General features: G+C 39.2%; 1 pseudogene; it reads left to right on the forward strand.

Annotated features, from left to right (window-relative positions):
• Window positions 1–16536: 16536 nt before the first annotated feature.
• LOC105510732 lies at window positions 16537–16975 on the forward strand (annotated as a pseudogene).
• Window positions 16976–20563: the final 3588 nt, after the last annotated feature.

Below are 20563 nucleotides of genomic sequence, written 5' to 3' on the forward strand. Positions count from 1 at the left end.
GTACTGTTTTTGGAAGCAATGAATTTATTTATGTTCTACTCATTAAAATGCTGTATGAACAAAAAGACTGCTATTTATGATGCCCAAATTGAAACACCCTCTTCCAATGAACAGAACACAGGTGGAAAAGCTCACTGATCATTAATTGCTCCTTACTACCAAACACATTAATTTTTCAGTGAACCTTCAGGTTAGACAAACTTAAAAAAATGTTCCTTGACACCCCCTTTGCTTTCTGCTGACACAGGCATGTGAGAACAATGCTTAACGGTTTTTCTACAGTCTCCTTTGTAGCACCTGCATCATCAATACCATTTCAATGTTCTCCATTTCATTGCCTGGACTTGGACAAAAGCTATTGTCAGTCTGGTCACTTATGGTTTCTTTAAGTTGATGATTAAGCCAGCAAAATTCGTTTGAAACTGCATCTAATTTAAGGTTCAAGATCCAACCATGTATTTTCACTTGTCTGTGGTCCCAGTATTCTACTCGTCTTAGAGGCTCCCCAAATCAGTAGATATGAGCTCCTAACGGTCCACTCAGCGGCCTAAGGACATTGGTGAAGGACTTTCTCCATGTAAGACCACAATTTCTGAAACCATTTCCTCTCCTCACTCTTCTTGACCTCTCTTCAGCATCTGACTCTATTAACCACATCCTCCTTGAATCAATCTCTCTTTCTCTCTCTCTCTGAGTGTGTGTGTGTGCGTGTGTGTGTTAAGAGCAAAGATTCTGGCATTGAAAACCTGATGAATTGCAGTCTAACGCTTCGTAACTACAAGACATTGAGGAAATTACTTGAAAATTCTTGAGTCTCTATTCCCACATCTGTAAAAAAATGAATGATAATCCCTTTTTTGGAAGAGTTGTAGTGAAGACTGAGTTAGCTGCTTATAGAGTGTTTAAAAGATACACAGTCTCCATGAGGGGACAGTAGACTGATCTGATCCTCTCTGCTTCACATTTTCATCTCTTTTAAATATTAACATTGTCCAAGATTCAGTCTTAACTTGCTGTAGTCTTCAGCCATCAGCCAATGTACATCTCTCTCTACTCTTTGCGTATGTCTCCCTGTAACCTTCCCCACATCCCAGACCTCACTTGGAAGCCAGCAGACTAGCCTAGCAGTCTTACACTCCCCATATAACCCTCGGAGACATGGCTTCATCTCTAGGTCTTGGTTTCCATGTCTATAAAACAAGATGCTGAGTTGATGAATGAATGGTAGGGCATGATTCCCCATTGCTCCTTCCTACATAAGTGAAGTAATTTTCCCCACCTGTTTCCCAATCTTTCCTTTATCTCTTTGGTACACTTTGTATGTGTGTCCCCCAACAAATCTCATGTTGAAATATGATCCCCAATGTTGGAGGTGGGTGCCTGGTAAGAGGTATTCGGGTTATCAGGGTGGATCCCTCATGGCTTGGTGCTGTCCTCTAGAGAGCGAATGAGTTCTCACAAGATCTGTTCATTTAAAATCTCTCTCTCTCTTGCACCTGCTCTCACCATGTGATACCTCCTCCCCTTTGCCTTCTACCATGATTGTAAGGTTCCTGAGGCCTTCACCTGGAGCAATGCTGCAGAACCATGAGCTAATTTCTTTATAAAATTACCCAGCCTCAGTTATTTCTTTACAGAAATGCAAAAATGGCCTAATACATTATACTTTCTTCTTCCTGTCTTCCTCTCCCTCATCTCTGAGGCCTAGAATAGAATTTGGATAGTTTACCAGGTTGCAATCGTCTAGGTTGGGATATACTAGTATAAGATTCTGTCTCTTAGCCTTCATCACCCAGCACGACTGTGGCTTTGGAGATATGGAGTAACTTGGATGCTTCTGATAGGACACTTTCTTAAGAAATTTAGTTCAGCTTAGTGAAGCGCATAAAATTCATGAAGATACTAAGGTGTCTGCTCCCACCTTAAGCTAAGCTACATATGGTAATAAAACATTTTCATGAGAGAATAGCTTTGTGTAGCCATTCCGGAAAGCAATCTGGCACTACTTAAGCAAATTGACTACTTAGTTATACTGTATGACTCACCAATTCCACTGCAGGTGTGTGAGTCCACGAGGGAAGCTGTATGAGAATGATCGTCATGGCACAAACTTGGAAGCAGTCCTGGTGTCCACTGGCTGAGTAGGTAGGTAAAAGGGGTTATACGCACCATGAAGACTCTTCAACAAGTAGAAGCTAAGAACCAAATGTACACATATCATTATGAATAGATCTTTAAAGCACAGTACTGAGTTTCTGAAAGGGAAATAAACAGAATGCAATATTTAGCACAATAGTATTTATATAATTAACAATACCTGCCCATGTAATTGACCACCATTGAAGAATGCAAGGGAATCAACTTATTAGTTTTTAAAACTGGTAAGTAAAAGGGAAGAATCAAGCATTTATTCTGATCCCTTTCTAAAACATACCATGGATAGTCAAACAATACAAGGAGAAGTTTCTTTTTATAGAAGTATTCCAGCTAGTAAACAAAGAAGAAATGCCAGAATTACAATATCATCAGTTTTCAAACTCAACTGTGGCAAATAGACTCTAAGACAACCTGCAATTATCCTTGATACTTACACCATTGTGCAATCCCCTCCCCTTGAGTGTGGATAGGACCTGTGATTTACTTCTAACCAACACAGTATGTAAAAACTATGGGTGTCACTTCCATGATTATGTTACATACAATTGTAGCCTCTCTCTTGCTAGCAGACTTTCTCTATGGATTGTCTGTCCTGCTGACTTTGATGAAGTAAGCTGCTACATGGGGAGGCTCACAGGGCAAGCAACTAACAGTGGCCTCTGACCAACAGCCAGCAAGGAACTGAGGCCCTTAGTTAGACAACCCCCAAAGAATGAAATCCTGCCAACAGTTACATAAACTTGAAAGTGGATCCTATATTAGTCAAGCCTCAGGTGGCAACCCAGCCCTGGTCAACACCTTGTTTGTAGACTTCTAAAACATCTGGAAGCAGAGGACTCAGCTGATTCATGCCTGGATTTTGATCCACAAACACTGAGATAATTTGTACGTTTTGCTACAAACCACTAAGTTTGCATCAAAAGTGTTACACAGCAATAGGTAAGTAATACAAAAATAAATAGTCCTAGGCTTTGGTCATCAGTGACTGCTAATGTCACATTAAAAAGAGACAACCACACATTATGAATATCCTGACGAAAGAACACAGGACAAACCATGCAACAGTCTTTTAAAAAAATTAAATACAAACGTGATGAGATCCCTAGATTCAGCTACCAACTCAAAGAAACTACAAAAGAACAGAGGAACTCGTTAAACTACATCACAGGGATGCAATCAGCAAAATCTACACTTTGTTAAGTTCCATGGGACAAAACACCTGGGTTTCTCAACAAACAAACTGTAGGGGTAAAAACAGATTCAATAAGAAACCTACTAATTAAAAGAGACTTATAGAAATATAAACCAATCAATATGTTTGGGTCTTATTTAAATCTGGATTCATATAAACAAACTGTGGAAAAAATAACACTCATTAGAAGATTGGAAATTTGAGGATTAGCTTTTTGACATTAAGAAAATACTGTTCTTTTAAAGCTATTGATGAGAATATTGTGGTTATGTTATCTTGCAGAAATACACACTCAAATATTTATGGGAGGAATGATCTGATGTGTAGAAGGCAGGCAGTGGATGGGATGTAGATGAAGTAGGACTGGCCATGGCCTGATGGTAGTTAAGGATGAATGATGGGCACAGGGGATTTATTATATTTTTCTATGTCTTTTTGGATATGTTCAAAATTCCCCTCCATAACAAAAAGTTTTTAAAATAACATACAAACAAGAAAACAACAAACAGTTTGAAAGAACACTCACAAACAAAAAGGCACAAATTAGACAAGCTGCATATAAGGCGGGAGAAAAACAACAGTGCAGAATGGGGATTTAAAAAAATGAATAAAAAAGCAGATGAATACATAAACTAACTGAGGGCCCAGTGAACCAATGATGACGCTGGTTATATACAGAAGAGTATGATTAACTCAACGCTCTACTCACCCAGGTCCAAAAGAAGTTTCTCAGAGCTTTATTTGTCAGAAGCTCCCCAGCCTGCCCCTTGTCTGAAGCCTGATGCTAGGACTGTGCACTTCTCTAAACCTCATCCAATTCCCTTCACTGCCCGAGGCCACATGCTAGTCTAGACGTGCATCACACGTCCTTCAATGGTCTCCCTTCCTCTCTTAGATCCACTCTCTCCCCAGCAATCCTCCCTGGCCCCCACCTCCCACCGATTTACCATTTTCCTGAAATACAACCTTGTCACTGTTCTGCTCAAGATCCAACAATGGTTTCCCAGTAACCTACAAGATACAACACTGTTAAAATCCGTTTCCCAGTATTCAAGACCTTCAACAACTGGCCTGCCACTCCTTTCCTACTTTCGCCACTTCTCGACATGAACTCAGCACTCCACCCAACTCCCAGCACCCCACACTCCTGTTCCCCAGCTCAGCCACAGCCAGCCAACCCAATCACATCCTCCTTAGCACAGTGGCTCTCCCTTGACTGCTCCTAACCTTGTCTATAACAGGGACACATTCCTCCTAGCTCTGCCCCAAGCGGAGTGGTTGCCAATCTGATTGGGCTTTATCACCAATGCAGGAGTGAGTGTGTCCAGGAGTTTGTTCCTTCTGGGGGATTCGCGGTCTCACTGACTCCAAGAATGAAGCCGCGGACCTTCCTGGTGAGTGTTACAGCTCTTAAAGGTGGCAGGGACCCACAGAGTGAGCAGCAGCAAGACTTACGGTGAAGAGCCAAAGAACTAAGCTCGGAAAGAGACCCAAGCACGTTTCCACCGCCGAGGGGCGGGGGTGGCCAGCTTTTATTCCTTTATTTGTTCCCGGCTGTGTCCTGCTGATTGGTCCATTTTGCAGGGTGCTGATTGGTCCATTTTACAAACTTCTACCCAGCTACAGAGTGTTGATTGGTGCCTTTTTACAGCACACCGATTGGTGCATTTTACAAACGTCTAGCTAGCTACAGACTGTTGACTTTTACATTTTTACAGAGTGCTGATTGGAGCATTTTACATTCCTAGCTACAGACTGCTGAGTGGTGCATTTTACAATCCTCTTGTAAGACAGAAAAGTTCTCCAAGTTCCACTCCACACAGGAAGTCCAGCTGGCTTCACCTCTCACGAGGGGACGTGGTCTGCAGCCCAACGCTGGGGTGAGGTTTTTTGACACTGTGGACTCCAGTTGCCTGAGGCCATAAGCAGAATGGAGCTGCTTCCCCAGGGCAGCTGAATCAACTCGCTCTCTTTCTAGGGACATTGTTCATCTCTCATCCCTGAAACAGAATGAGTAAATTGAGGTAGGACTGTCCGGCTCTGAGTTGACCCAGTCATTTTGCTCTCTGCCCTCTCCCCTCCACGCACGCTGCGCTCACGGGCAGGTGAGTAGGAGCAAGTAGCACCTTCTCTAAAGCTGTGACCTTGCGCCCACAGTAGCCTCAGCCTCCGCTGAGCAGAGAACCCCCGCCGGTTCTCAGGGCGATTTAAGATGACGCGAAGTTAGGTTAAAACCTAAACAGTGCTAAAGTGAAAATCGTAGAGTGGAAAATGCCCTCAAAAATATCTTAAACTGTTCCTAGAATACCGCCTGGAATAAAAGGCTATACGTATACAATTCTGTGTCTGCTCTCCCAATTCTTTGTTGGTCATTGTTTCTCTATGACTTTCAATTAATTCTTCAGTTGATTCCTCCACTCTTCCACTAGCCTCAGCCAGGTCTCCTAAACAAAGTGCTTCTCTTCTCTGTTGGAGGCTGGAAAATCATTAAAATCATTTACAAGAGGGAGGAAGAGAAATCCCGGCTGGCAGTGAGTGGGACAAGGGAACCTCTGGCGTTATGATGAAGTTCTGTTTCTTGACCTTGGCTGTGGTTAATACAGGTGTGTTTACTGTGTCATAATTCATCAAGCTGAACACTGGTGACTGTACACTTTTCTTTATGATCATAATACTTCAATTTTTTAAGGTTTATTTTAAACACATAATTCTTCCCCTAAATTTTCCAGCAAGGCTGGACTGTTTCAGGCTTAATGGTCCAGAACCCATGATATCTGCTCCCAGCCCTCTCTGTTTGTTTTCTTTTACCCAGTAGTTGAATTCCAGTAAATTAATTGAGGGTAGGATGAAAGTAAATTATAAAGTAACTCCATTACTAACTTGCTGTGACTTTTGCAGTCACCATGTTGTACAACAGATCTCTTAAGCATATTCCTTCTTTTGGTTTTAGAAAAATTTAAGTATTTCTCTTAGTGTGACAGCTCTTACATAACACTCTAAAATGAATTTCTGTACTGCTTCTTATCTTTCTACCATTGGCTACCAAGTTATAACCCAAGAGTACTGTTCTGGGCTACATTGCATCTTCCCCAAATTTATATGTTGAAGTCCTAACCCCCAGTACCTTGGAATGTGATTGCATTTGGAGATAGGGTATTTAAAAAGGTCATTGCATTAAAACAAGGGCACATGGAGTGGGCCCTAATCCAAAATAACTGGTATCCTTATAAGAAGAGATAAGGGCACAGACAAAGACAGAAGGAAGACCACGTGAAATCACAGAGAGAAGACAGCCACCTACAAGCTAAGGAGGGAGGCCTCAACAGAAATAACTCAGCTGATACCTTGATCTTGGACTTATAACCTCCAAAATTGAAAGAAAATAAATTTCTGTTATTTAAGCCAACTTTATTATGGCAGCCCTAGCAAACCAATGTAAGTATCAATCTCACTTGCAAGTGAACTAATGCTGTAATAAATAACACAAAATTTCATTGTATATGTACCATCTCCAAGTAAACTGGAAACTTTTTGATGTTAGTGAATGTGACTTTTATTCCTTAGACCATCTGACAAAAAAATCACCATTTATATACATGATAGATGCTCAGTAAATATTTAAAACCCATTTCTTAAACTGCAGGATATATGAAGACCTCTTTGTCTTCATCTATTTCAGGGTTTCAGCCTTATTGACATTTGGACTGAACAGTTCTTTGTTGTAGAGGACTGTCCTGCACGTCATAAGACATTTAGCAGCTTCCTGGGACCCTTCCCACTAGACGCCAGTAGTACAAACCCCCTTCCCATTGTCCTGAAAACTAAAAATGTCTCCAGACATTGTCAAACCTCCCCTGAGATTCAAACTACTCCTGGTGGAGGACTGGTCTATTGTAGCCATATCTTTTTCTCCTCTTCTTGGATATTTTGTTTCAAGTATTATACAAATCTGGAGATTCCTTAGAGATGTGTATGATGAATCCTGAGCATTATCAGGGTAACAAGAAATAAGGCCAAATGTATTGGAGGCTGGCTGATGCATCTCTGAATATGATTTGGTAGGGCTATTTTGTCAAATTTGGTCTGTAGGAAGAACAGTCTCTGTAGTAGGACAAGACCAATGAAAAGACTAAAAATGTCAAGACGGTGGTTTCTGCTGAGTCAGAAGCCCAGGCCTCTCTTCCCAAGATTTCACCTCCTGGACACTGGTCACTGCTAGGATCAACACAGGCAATGAGTTATTTCTATCTCCAGTAGGATTGACTATTTTAAATGATTTGCGGATTCAGCCATTTCATAGCGAACAAATCCCACATCACAAAAACCACCAGGGAAATTGCCACTAATGAGTATGCTTGTTAACGACCTTCCTTAGTAAAGAAGGCAGTGGCTGAAACGGCTGGGCCCCAGAACTGTGGTCTCCCCTCTGAAGCTGGCCTCGCACCCTGAGGCTGAGGCTGGTGTGAGGAGGACAGTGTGACCTCTCACTTTCTACCCACCTCCCTCCTGGAGAACCATCTCAGGACCTCAGGATTGGCCTCTGGATCCCACCAACTAGTACCCACAACTTTCATGGGTGTAAAAATAAAATTATGGTGGTGAGGCTCATGGGGTCCTCCTATGTACTAAGAATCTGAAAGAGTGACGGGTCATGCTTTGTGGCCCAAAACCACAATCTAGTCTGATGGTTCCAACGCCTCTACCATCTGATATGGTATCACATGGAGGGAATAGGCAGAGACTAGGAATAAGGCAGCCTGGAGCCAGATTATGGAGGGACTCCATGCCAAAAATAATAAATATAGATTATTTCTGGACTCATAAACTTCCCATGCCAAGAAGTCATTCTCTGATGTTTGTGGGGGAAGCATGGACATGGTATTGAAGACACCAGTGATTTAGTTAAATCACAGGAAACTGCTATAATCCATGTGCTACTAGAATTCCCAGCAACACATTTATGTAAGTAACTATAACATGAGATAATAAAGAGCTACCTAGAGAGAAGAGGAAGAAGCCTGATACTCTTCAAGTCTCTTGAGAAGCAAAGGAAGTACTTATCTGAAGCAAAGTTTAGTAGCAGATATAGTAACACTTTCCGTTTCCACTTTCTGAATTACTCATCGCACTATTTACTGTCCCAGAGGTACCAAGGGTAATACTGAGACAAAAATGTACCCCCACTGGGACTAAAAAGGAAGTCTGGGTTGTATTTCACACCTGCTCCCTCTCCTTCAGCTCTGCATTGGGTGACAGATGCAAAACTCCTTTGGATTTGACTAAAGGTAACCCACACTCCCGGAGTTTGAGTGAATACCCACAAGCCACAGGCTAAATATGTCAGAGGGAGTTTTATAGGGGTTCCCACAGCTTCCCCATTTCCTTCCAGCTAAGCAACATGATGCACAGGGTTCTTTTGGTGCAGTGCAGCTTGGAGATTTGATATACACAAAGGGGTGCATCTCTTTCCAGAAGGGCATAGTTAGCTGCCATTGACCATTATGCTCAGCACAAACTACTCCATGTCCACATCATCACAATTTACTTTATCTTCTATATCATTTTCTGTGACACATTAAATTTCCCATGCAAAAGCCATTTTCCTATCTCTTTCCTTTGCTAGAAAAAGAAGTCAATAATGACCACACTGCTTAGTGGTTACAATAGTTTTATTGCTTTTGTACTAGGTTATGATAGACACTGAACAGACATTTTCATTCCATTTAACAAAAATAAAACAGAAATAAAATTTCCTGGCTTGAGTACTGGCTGGGCACACTGACTCTCGTGTGTAATCCCAACACTTTGGGAGGTCAAGAGCAGGGAGTTCAAAACGAGCTTGGGCAGCATAGTAAGACCCCATTCCTACAAAAATAGAAAATTAGCTTGGCATGGTGGCATGCACCTATAGTCCTAGCTATTCCGGAGACTGAGGCAGGAGGACTGATTGAGCACAGATGTTCAAGGCTGCAGTAAGCAAGGATGGACATACTATATTCCAGCCTGGGTAACAGAGCTAGACCCTGTCTCAAGAAAGACAAAGGAGGCGGGGGAAGAAAGGAAGGAGGGAAGGAAGAAAGGGAGGGAAGGAGGGAGGGAGGGAGAGAGGGAACCAAGTACCAGTGCTGAGGACATGTAATATACTAAAAGAGCCTATAATGTGAATATGAGCTTTGTCTGCCACCTTGAAAAAGAGTAACAGAGAAGTCTTTTTTTTTCTTTTTTTTTTTTTTTTTAAACATATGCTGTGTCTGACAAGCCCTTCACCCAATGGGAAAACAGCTAGTGTGGAAAATTTAGAGCACATCTAGTATTAGGGCATAGCCCAAGTTGCTATAGCAAAGTTACACAAAACACAGTGCCTCAAGCAGAATGGAAGCACATTTCTTTTTAACAGAGGAGCACATAGGTTGTGGGTAGGGCAGGGCCAAGAAGCTGACTCTGCTCCATGAGGTCCTCCAGGGACCAAGGATCATCTTCTTCTTTTTTTAAAAAAATTAAATCTAATTTCTATGGAGCCAAATACACACTTTTCCAAGTGTTTCCACTTGTTGCCCTAGCAACATTCCCTAGAACGTTGTTCTCATCTGCGGCACCGCCTCTTTATTCTGCCCCAAAGGAAGTGTAAACAAGAGTACAGAGCAATCAGTTTCTTTTTAAAGGGTGTTAGTAAGAAGTTGCAACTCACAGCCCATTGGCCAGAATTTAATCACATATCTAGTTTAAGTTACGACAGGAAATGGAGTTTGTATGCCCAACTAGAACCTGGAAGATTATAATACAAAAAGGATAAAGGGGGAAATGAATGTAATTACGACATTATGCCACAACATCAAAATCTTTACACAGCTTGGGGACTGGATTCTTTTCTACTATCTTTCAACAAATGAGAATATAGTACTAGAACACAATTTGCAAACAATCAACACAGCAAAAGTTTCATGCAATGATAGTCAATTTTGGCATCTTTGTTGTTAATTTTTGTCTATTACTTACTTCCACTTTTTTGCAAAGATTGGAATCAATTAAAAGCATGAAATTGTCTGTCAAATCTGAGAGACTGATGCTAGATAGTACCTTTGTTATTTCCCTTTAGCACAATCCAAAATTTATTTTCAATGACTCTGGCAATCATAAAATGAAGAAATCTGTGAAGCAAGAACACTTCAGCCCAAAGCATTTCTGCAGTCTGGCAACGGTCTATAGTTCAGAGTTACCTGGTGACCACATCAAATACCTTGTGCTGTTTTTGAACCATATATTTCCTATGCTATACGCTATGACTCTGATCTGATCTTAATTTCCCATGACAACTACAAAAATGCAAGAAGGACAAAGTTCTGTGGAATGTCAATACTCCTTTAGGTAGTCATTGCTTTTGATGAAAGCATGACTAATTGTTGGCAGAAAAAAAACCTCTGATTGAGTGAAGGAAAATAAAAGATGCTATCAGTGTGTCAATGAAGAGATTTGTATGGTGTGCCTACAAACAAACATATGATGCTGTCAGTTCCAGATTATCAAAACAGCAGTTGATACAATGTTTTATCTGTTTAGAACATGTCAATGCCTTAGAGCAATAACTGCTATAATCCATTGTCATGATGTATTATACTGATGGCATAGCAGAAGTAGATATTCTTCCAGCCTCAGTAGTGATAATAATAGTAACAACAACATCAATAATAGTAGTAGTTATATTTTCCTTAATTCTACTCTTTATTGGACACTATGCAAATTACTTTTATGCAAACTTTCTTATAATTTTCACAATAATATTGCAAGCTAACTAAAATAGGCATCACTCTCAGGAAGGCTCAGTGAATAGGTTGACTAAGCTCATCTGGTAGTTGTGGCAGTGGTGATAGCGAAGATACATGAAGTGCATTCTCTGTTCCAGACCATGTACTAAGCACAGTGAAGCTGGGATGCAGAGCCATGGCATCTTTGCTGTGGTGCCTCATAGACACAGGCAGAAGCCAGGTTTGTCACAAGCCACAAGATTCATCCTGCTGTAGGAAGCCACTCAAGTTGCCTCAGAAACATGAGTTCTGAGCATGCCAACAAGTCTTGAAGTCATGTGACATTCTATTAATCCAATCCATATGGATGGTTAATACCCATTTCATCACATGTGTAGGAAGCACCTACTTCCTCCTACAATGTATTACATCTGGTCTAAGGGGGATGGATGATGGCCAGGCTATAGCAAAGAAATGCTGGAATGGGATTTGGGGCTATCAACAGCTGTGCTTTAAGTCAAATTCTCCAAATTTGTCTAAAGCAGATAAATACAATGGTGATCAGAATACCATACTCCACTGCTATAGTTTGAACATGTCCCCTCCAAAATTTAAAACAATATTAGAAGGTGGGGCCTTTAAGAAGTGATTAGGCCATGAGAGCACCTCTCAAGAATGGGATCAGGCACCCTTAGAAAATAACCTGACAACGGGAGTTTGTCCCTCTTTGCCTTCTGCCTTCCTCCACGTGAGGAGACGGTGCTCCTCCCTCTGAAGGATGCGGTATTCAAGGAGCTATCTTGGAAGCAGACAGCAGCCCTCAGATGCCCGAATCTGCAGTCACCTTGATCTTGAAACTCCCAACCTCCAGAACTGTGAGAAATAAACTTCTATTCTATATAAATTACCCAGTCTCAGGTATTTTCTTACAGCAGCACAAAATGGACTAAGATACCTCAAATACTTTAAAGTGGAGAAAAAAATTAAAGGAAGCATGAACCAAGTACCACAGGAAGGGATTCCATATCATTTTATAATTCTTTCCAGTATCTAGCTCAGTGCCTTTCCGACTGTCAGTGCTCAATAAATAATTGTGATTGTATTTTAAGGGGGAAAAATTAACTATACAGGTCACTTTATCTGTTTTCCGAATTAACTATGCAGGTCACTTTATCTGTTTTCCGAATTTTAAATAATTGGGTTGATGACTAGTAAATTGAACAAAGAGATTTTGGTTAGCTAATTAAATTGAGGTAATGCTACCTTGCATGATTAAATGGCAGATTTCTGTTTTGATTTTCTTCCATTAAATGGATAGAAATAAGGACCCTCTTGTTGACAAATTGCGTTTTTTGTTTTTTGGGGGTTTTTTTGTTTGTTTGTTTGTTTGTTTTGCAAGCGCCTGCATCCACTCATCTAAAATGTAAACTTCCATTTGTAAAACATGTTTTAGTAGCTTTTAGAAAGTCATGACAAATGGCTGGAGGAAGGCATAATGAAAGTCACAAATTATTATTAATTACTTTGGATATAAGTGAGTTTAAAATAAACTTCCTGGGTTTTATTACTGTCATTATTACTATTAGCAGTTGTATTAGTATTTACTTGAATCTTATGTCTTTAATAAAACAATTTTTAAACCCTGAGAAGTTTTTAGTGTTGCAATGGCTATTAGAATTTTGTCTCCCTTCTACAGAAGCTCACAATGGCACGCTCAATCAAATAACAGAGATTCTGACAGTTTCTAACTCTAAGCCTGTATGTCTCAGCATGTGTCTGTCATCATACTTGCCTGGGCACCCACTCGAGGGAACACAGGGTAGGGTCTGTCTTAGGATTCACTATATTTAACCCACTTTACCACAGCCCCTGTAAATTCCCACAAGTTTTTCTAAAAAGAATAATCACCTTAATTTGTAAATTCCTGAGGGGGAAGGATTTTGTATCCTTTTTTCCTTAGTGACTATGAAGTTTCTTCTCTAGGTTTGAGGAGTGATCATTAACTTTGATGAAAAGAAACAGGGACCGAAGTGAACCTGTCAGTCATCACATCAGGTGATAAGCAAACTGAAGATGATTTAAAGTGATAAATACTGAGGTAAATAGGTAGATGCTTGACATTTTCAGTCACACACAGTTTCCAAATCACATCTAGAATTGGTGAGCAATGCCTATACACACAGGGTCCATTGTTGCCAAAAAAGCCACAACCGTAGTGATGAAGCTCATAACAACCGCAGTGATGAAGCTCATAAACTTGGTGAAGATATTCACATCAATTCTGTTTATATTTATTGAGTGCATACAAGGCCCAGCACTATCATGGGCACTGTGAGAAATATTAAAAACTCAGCCAGGCGCAGTGGCTCATGCCTGTAATCCCAGCACTTTGAGAGGCCAAGGCCGGTGGATCACTGAGGTCAGGAGTTCAAGACCAGCTTGGCCAACATGGTGAAACCCTATCTCTACTAAAAATACAAAAGATTAGCCGGTGTGGTGGCATGTGCCTGTAGTCCCAGCTACTCAGGAGGCTGAGGCAGAAGAATTACTTGAACCCAGGAGTCGGAGGTTGCAGTGAGCCGAGATCCCACCACTGCACTCCAGCCTGGGTGAGAGAGCGAGACTCCATCTCAAAAAAAAAAAAAATTCAATGAGACTCTATGAAGAAGACATTACTAACAATTTAAGAGAGTTAACCCAAAAGATAATGGTGTCTATGGACTTGTTTCTTGTGGTTTTCCAACTTTCTAGTCTTAGGACCATTTTAAACTCTTAAAGCTACTGAGAACTCCAAAGATCTCTATTTATGTGGTTACATCTATCAATATTTAGTGGTTAGAAATTAAAACTAAAAGATTCTTTAATATGTAGTAATTTATTTTAAAATAAGAATAGACGAGGTGTGGTGGCTCACACCTGCAATCCCAGCACTTTGGGAGGCCGAGGCAAGTGGATCACTTGAGGTCAGGAGTTCGAGACCAGCCTGGCCAACTTGGCGAAATGCCATGTCTACTAAAAACACACAAAAAATTAGCCAGGTATAATCGCAGCTACTCAGGAGGCTGAGGCAGGAGGATCGCTTGAACCCAGGAGTTGGAGGTTGCAGTGAGCCAAGATGGCACCACTGAACTCCAGCCTGGGCAACAGAGCAAGATTCCATCTCAAAAAAAATAAAATAAAATAAGAATAAACCCATTGCATGTTAACATATATAACATATTCTTGTAAAAAAAGAACTATATCTTTCAAAACCAAAAAAAATAGTGAGACTCATGTGGAAGTTCAGTAAGTTGCTCTCATAGAAGTAGAGGATAGAACAGAGGGATGGAGAGGTGGGGAGGAAGGAGGGAGAGATGAGAGATTGGTTAGCGGATACAGGATTACGGCTGGATAGGATAAAGAAACTCTAGTGTTCTTTAGCGCTGTAAGGTGACTAGTTAATAATAATTTATTCTATGTGTTCAAATAGCTAGAAGGTTTCAGCACAAAGAAATGATCAATGTTTGAGGCAATGGATATGCTAATTACTTTGATTTGATCATTACACATGGCATAAAGATACTGAAATATCACACTGTACCCCACAGAGATGTACAATTATTATGTGTCAATTAAAAATTAAAGAGATTAACATCAACTAATAATAAAATGGAACAATCATAAACAGAAAAAACAACATATCATAGAGAGAAGGATTGGGAGGAGGGAAGTGCATATGGCCATGAAAGGACAACAGGAGGGACCTTTGTAGAGAGGGAACTTCTCAATATCTTTACTGTGGCAGAAGAAACATGAAACAACACACGCATTAAAATTGCACAGAACTAAATATACACACGCATACAAAAAGATAGAGTCACTCTCTCCCCAGGCTAGAATGCAGTGGTGCAATCATAACTCACTACAGCCTCGAACTCCTGGGCTCAACTGATCTTCCTGCCACAGCCTCCTGAATAGCTGGAATTACAGGCATGAGCCACAGTGCTCAACACACTGCATTATTTTCTACAATTTTCTGCAAATCGACATGTGTCACAAATTTAAAATTTTAATTTAAAAAATCAGTGAGAAAAGTGGCACTGTTTTATATTTTTGCAAATTTCCTTAATATCTGGCTTAATAGAGGACAGCTGAACTCTCAAACCCACTTGTGCATTCAATCTGTTACAAGGTATGCTTTTGGTTGAAGTATATGAAGAAAATTCAGCCTCATACAGATACACAACTGAAAGGAGGAGAAGTAGTAAAATAGCCATTTCAGATCATTGGGATATTCTTCTCTGATACTGCACCAAACCTGAACACGTGGTAGTTTCTTAAAGATGGGATGCAACGTCGAATCTAAAACCATCACATGAAAATCCATTAGTCTTCCTTACATTTTGAATTTTGCTTGTGTATTAGCCCATTTTCATACTGCTGATCAAGGCAGACCCGAGACTGGGTATTTACAAAAGAAAGAAGTTTATTGAACTTACAGTTCAATGTGACTGAGGAGGCCTCACAATCATGGTGGAAAGTGAAAGGCATGTCTCACATGGTGGCAGAAAAGAGAAGAAAGCTTATGCAGAGAAATTCCCATTTTCAAAACCATCAGATCTCGCGAGACTCATTTACTATCACAAGAACAGTGCAGGAAAGACCCGCCCCCACACGTAATTGAATCACCTCCCACTGGGTTCCTCCCACGGCACACGAGAATTGTGGGAGTTACAATTCGAGATGAGATGTGGGTGAGGACACAGCCAAACCATGTCACTTTGCAACATCATGCATTGGTCTTTGGGAAAATATCGGCAGATCCTTGAAAGAGTAACACTTCCAGTATAAATTTCAAAACATTACATCCATTCATATCACCACTGTTCTCATCAGAAAAGCCTTTAAGTATTGCAAAGTTGCCAGGCTCATGGTGGCATATGCAAGTATCCCAAAATTCTAATTTTCACTTAAGAGCTCAAATTTTATCATTGGCTATAAATACTGTCATTTGTTTTCCTTGTAAAGTCAGACTCAGATTTCTCGTTTTTGACAAAATGCCTGCCAAATATACAAGTGTGAATAGCCACAGCGTGTCTACCAGTTGGCCTTTCAAACAAATATGGTGTTCCATGGAAAAGCAGATAGTTGAACTCATAGCTCAAACAATCACAAAAGTGCCTTTCCTCAGGAGCCTCCCTTTATTCATCTAAAATGTAAGTTACCACTTGTAAAACATGTTTTAATCACTGTGAGAAAATCAGGACAGATGGGTTGAGGCAAGACGATACTCACAAATTATATTGCCACTGTCTGGTAGGGAAAAATACAATGATCATTAGTACAGTTTAGTGCCCCTGTCTCAACTGGTCCTAAGGTACCAAAAATTGCATCCAATATCGGCAGTCCAAGTCCTTGCACACCTGCTCTCTCACAGCTTCTTTCTCAGTCTAGGCCAGCATCACCATGGTGGATCCTTTCCTGTGCACCTGGGAACTCTCAGACAGCAAGAATTTTGATGATTCCATGAAGTTAATTGGTGTGAGTTTTGCTACCAGGCAGGTGGCTAGCATGACAAAGCCTACCACAATCATCAAGAAGAATGGGGACATTATCACCTTGAAAACACAGAGCACGTTCAAGAACAAAGAGGTCAGCTTTAAGCTGGGGATGGAGTTTGATGAGACAACAGCAGATGACAAACAGGTCAAGTCCATTGTGACACTGGATGGAGGCAAACTTGTTCACCTGCAGAAGTGGGCAAGAGAAGACACTTGTGCCAGAGCTAAGTGATGGGAAACTCATCCTGACACTCACCCAGGGCACTGAGGTTTACACTGGCACTTACGAGAAAGAGGTATCACCTGCCTGTGCTGTCACTGACTGTTCCTCTGCTACCCTTTGACTCAGCACCACATTGCCTCATTTATTTCCTCTACATTTTGTATAAATCCACCTTGTTGAAGAATTCTGAGGTCACGTGCCTCAGAAGAATTCAGATGCAGTTCCAGTTCATGTCGTGTACGTGGTTTTGTTGTTGTTGTTGTTGTTGTTGTTGTTGTTGTTTTAATGGCATTCAATGTGTGCTCTGAGGTCAACAAAGCAGAGCCAAGGTAAAAAAAAAAAAAAAAGAAAAATTGTCCAATATCAGTGCAAAGCCAACCTCATGAAATGGGCAAATCATGTCTTTAAATTATTATGAAAACAGCAAAAGCTCTTTTCAGGTCCAACTGAAAAGGTTTCAGGATCCCACTTTGAAAACTGCTGAGGCAGAACCTACCACACTAATTTAAGGATTTAATGTAATCATAATTTAAGGATTTAGGGTTCTTAGTGTCCCTTAACTTCATTAGCGGCACCAGTGACTATTAATTCAAGGATAGAGTAATGTATTTAACATCATCTGATTGTAGATTAATGCTTCTGTACCATTAAAATCACAGTAGTTTGCAATTGGCCACTGCAGATATTGTTAGGTACCAGAATAAAATAAAAACCTCATTACCAATTCTCTTTTATTCTTAAAGGCAAAAGTATTTTCTGGCCTTCTTCTTATAAATTACCCCTAATGGATGACTAGCAAGACAAGTTAGCTTTCCAGATTTCAGCAAGCTCTGCAGTGGTGATCAAAAAAAGAGAAGAGGCTTAAATGTCCCCAACACCACTTAATAAGGTCAGAAAGACCACAGCCCCAGCAGTCAGGACTCTTTTAAAGCCTTTTATCAAGTATGCCTGTGTGCTTGACTTAGACTAATTTAAAAGCAAGGGTGTCAGAAAGTGAATCCGCGATTTACACAAAAAATATCAGAAAGCGATTCTAACTTGGTTTTTAGCCCAATAGCCTTTTTTCTTATATTGCAAATATACCCAGTACAATAAGTGTTTTTAGGCGTAGTGGATGGGGGAAAAAAGTGCAATCTACTGCTAAATGTTTTATTGCATAGGAACAAAAGAGCTTGAGTGTTTTCATTATAAAGACAAACTTCTGACAAATAAATATATATAGGCTAAGATGTTGATATGGTAGGTTGTGAAAGGGGCCAAGATCTCTTCAGGGTAAAGGAGTTCATTGGGCTTGGTGCTTATTCATTCCAGTTTGCATCTTCCTGCACCTTGTTAAAGCTATAGAAAAGCAACATTGCATCATAAAAGAGTGAGCTCCTTTAAAAAAATTAATGCACTTCCTTTTTTAAAACAGTTTATGATTTAAGCAGATAGCTTAGAGAGTTTACACAAACCCCCCACCCTGCAAATACCCATGCAGTTTCTCCTATTATTAACATCTTGCACTGATGTGGTACCTTTGTTACGACTAATGATTCAATATTGATATATTAACTAAAGTTCATGGTTTACATTAAGATTTACTCCTTATGTCATGCAGTTCCATGGGTTTTGATAGATGCAGAATGTCATGTGTCTACTCCTATAATATTGTATAAAACAGTTTCACCACTCTCAACATCCCCTGTGTTTTACCTGCATTCATCCTTCTTCCCCCCACCCGCCCAACCCTTGGCAACCACTAATCTTTTTACTGTCTCTTTAGCCTCTTGATGTGATGGATTACATTAACTGTATTTCAAATGCTAAACCAACCTCACATGCCTGGAATAAATTTCACTTGGTTGTGGCATATACTAATTTTTATATATTGTTGGATTCAATGCTAATATTTTGTTGAGGATTTTTTATCTATTATCTATTTTCATGAGAGATATTGATCTATAGTTTCTTTTCTCGTTGTGTCTTTATCTGGTTTTGGTATTAGGGTGATTCTGCACTCAAGAATAAGTCAGAAAGTGCTCCATTTACTTCTATTATCTACAAGAGATTATAGAAAATTGCTATTATTTCTTTGTTAAATGTTTGGTAGATGTACCAGGACAACCATCCAGGGTTGGTGCTTTCTTTTTTTTGGAAGGTTATTAATTATTGACTTAATTTCTGTAATAGATACTGCCTATTCACAATATCTATTTCCTTTTGTGTGAGTTTCCCATACATTTCCCCTTGTACTGTGTGTCTTTCAAGAAATGGGTCCATTATATTTAAGTGTCAAATTTGGGGAGGGGCATATAATTAATTATCATATTCCTTTGTCACCATTTGAATGTCCATGGGATAGGTAGTAATGATACTTTTTTCATTTTTGATATAGGGACTTTGTGTCTTCTCTCTTTTTCTTCACTTGTCTGACTAGAAATTTTATCAACTTTATTAACTCTTTCAAGAAACCACACAATTTCCTTGTGACAAATGTACCAAACCAACAAAAGATGTTGATCATAGTGCAAACTAGGTAAGGATATATGGGAAACTCTGTACTAACAAGCTTTCTGTAAATCTAAAACTATTCTAAAGTAAAAGGATTGTTTAAATAAATAAAAATAGATATAAGCAAAATTCATATATGTGATGTATACAGTTCATAAGACACATGTGAAATATATCGACATTGACAAGAAAGTTTGAAATTGAGGTATACTTATACTTCAGGAAAAGGCATGGGTAGAAATACAAATATCAGTAGCATAAACAAGATATTGATAAAACATACATCAAACCAAATAATATACCTTATTTTCACAGTCCAGTGAGATACTTATTAATTTTCTGACCACAACACAATAAAACTAGAAACTTACAACAAAATAAAATGTAAAAAGTATCTTCCTGGAAATAAAAATTTGATCTATAAATAATTCTTTCATCAAAAAGAAAGTAAAACTTGAATTATACATTCTTTAAGAATTAATGGCAGTAAGAATGCTCCACAGAAAACTCAAAAAATATGGCCAATGTCACTTTCAATAGAAAATCCATTACTTTTAACATTGTTATTAAATAAGAAAAACTTCAATTAAATCAAAAAAGCACTCAACTTAAGAAACTAAAAAAAAAATAAAAAGGAGTAAAAATAAATAATCAGAAATAAATTATTTAGAAAAAAAACAGCATCAGAATGAATAAGATGTATCATTGAATAGATGCTAAAATAAACTAACCTGTGAGAATAGAAAGCACAGCTGCACAATATTGGGAATTTTTTTAAGAGTTTATAACCCTACATAGAGATCAGATTTTTTTGTAAAGGAATGCTGTGTTAAAATACTTATGACTGTAGTAATTGTAGGAAATTAAAATTAATAGAATTTGTCCAAGAAGAGATAGAAAAACTATTTTTTAATTGAAAACTTAGGTAAAGATTTATGCCCTGAAAGTAGATAAGGCCTGATTAATTTTATAGAAAAGTTACAACAAATATTCAAGAAATAGATAATTCCTGTGATATTTATTGGTTTTAGAGACAAAGAAAAAATCTGAAACATTCCCATTTTTTTAGGACTTACATAACTCTGATCCCAAAATTTGACCATGACAACAAACAGAAATAACTGCCTTATAATTTTGTTCCTGAATATTTATCCAAGAGAAAAATTTAATATTGGCAAATATTTTACTAGCCAAAAATAAAAAAGCAAATATTCGT

The sequence above is a fragment of the Colobus angolensis genome, unplaced genomic scaffold (assembly GCF_000951035.1).
Source record: "Colobus angolensis palliatus isolate OR3802 unplaced genomic scaffold, Cang.pa_1.0 Scaffold101, whole genome shotgun sequence".
Lineage (NCBI taxonomy): Eukaryota > Metazoa > Chordata > Mammalia > Primates > Cercopithecidae > Colobus > Colobus angolensis.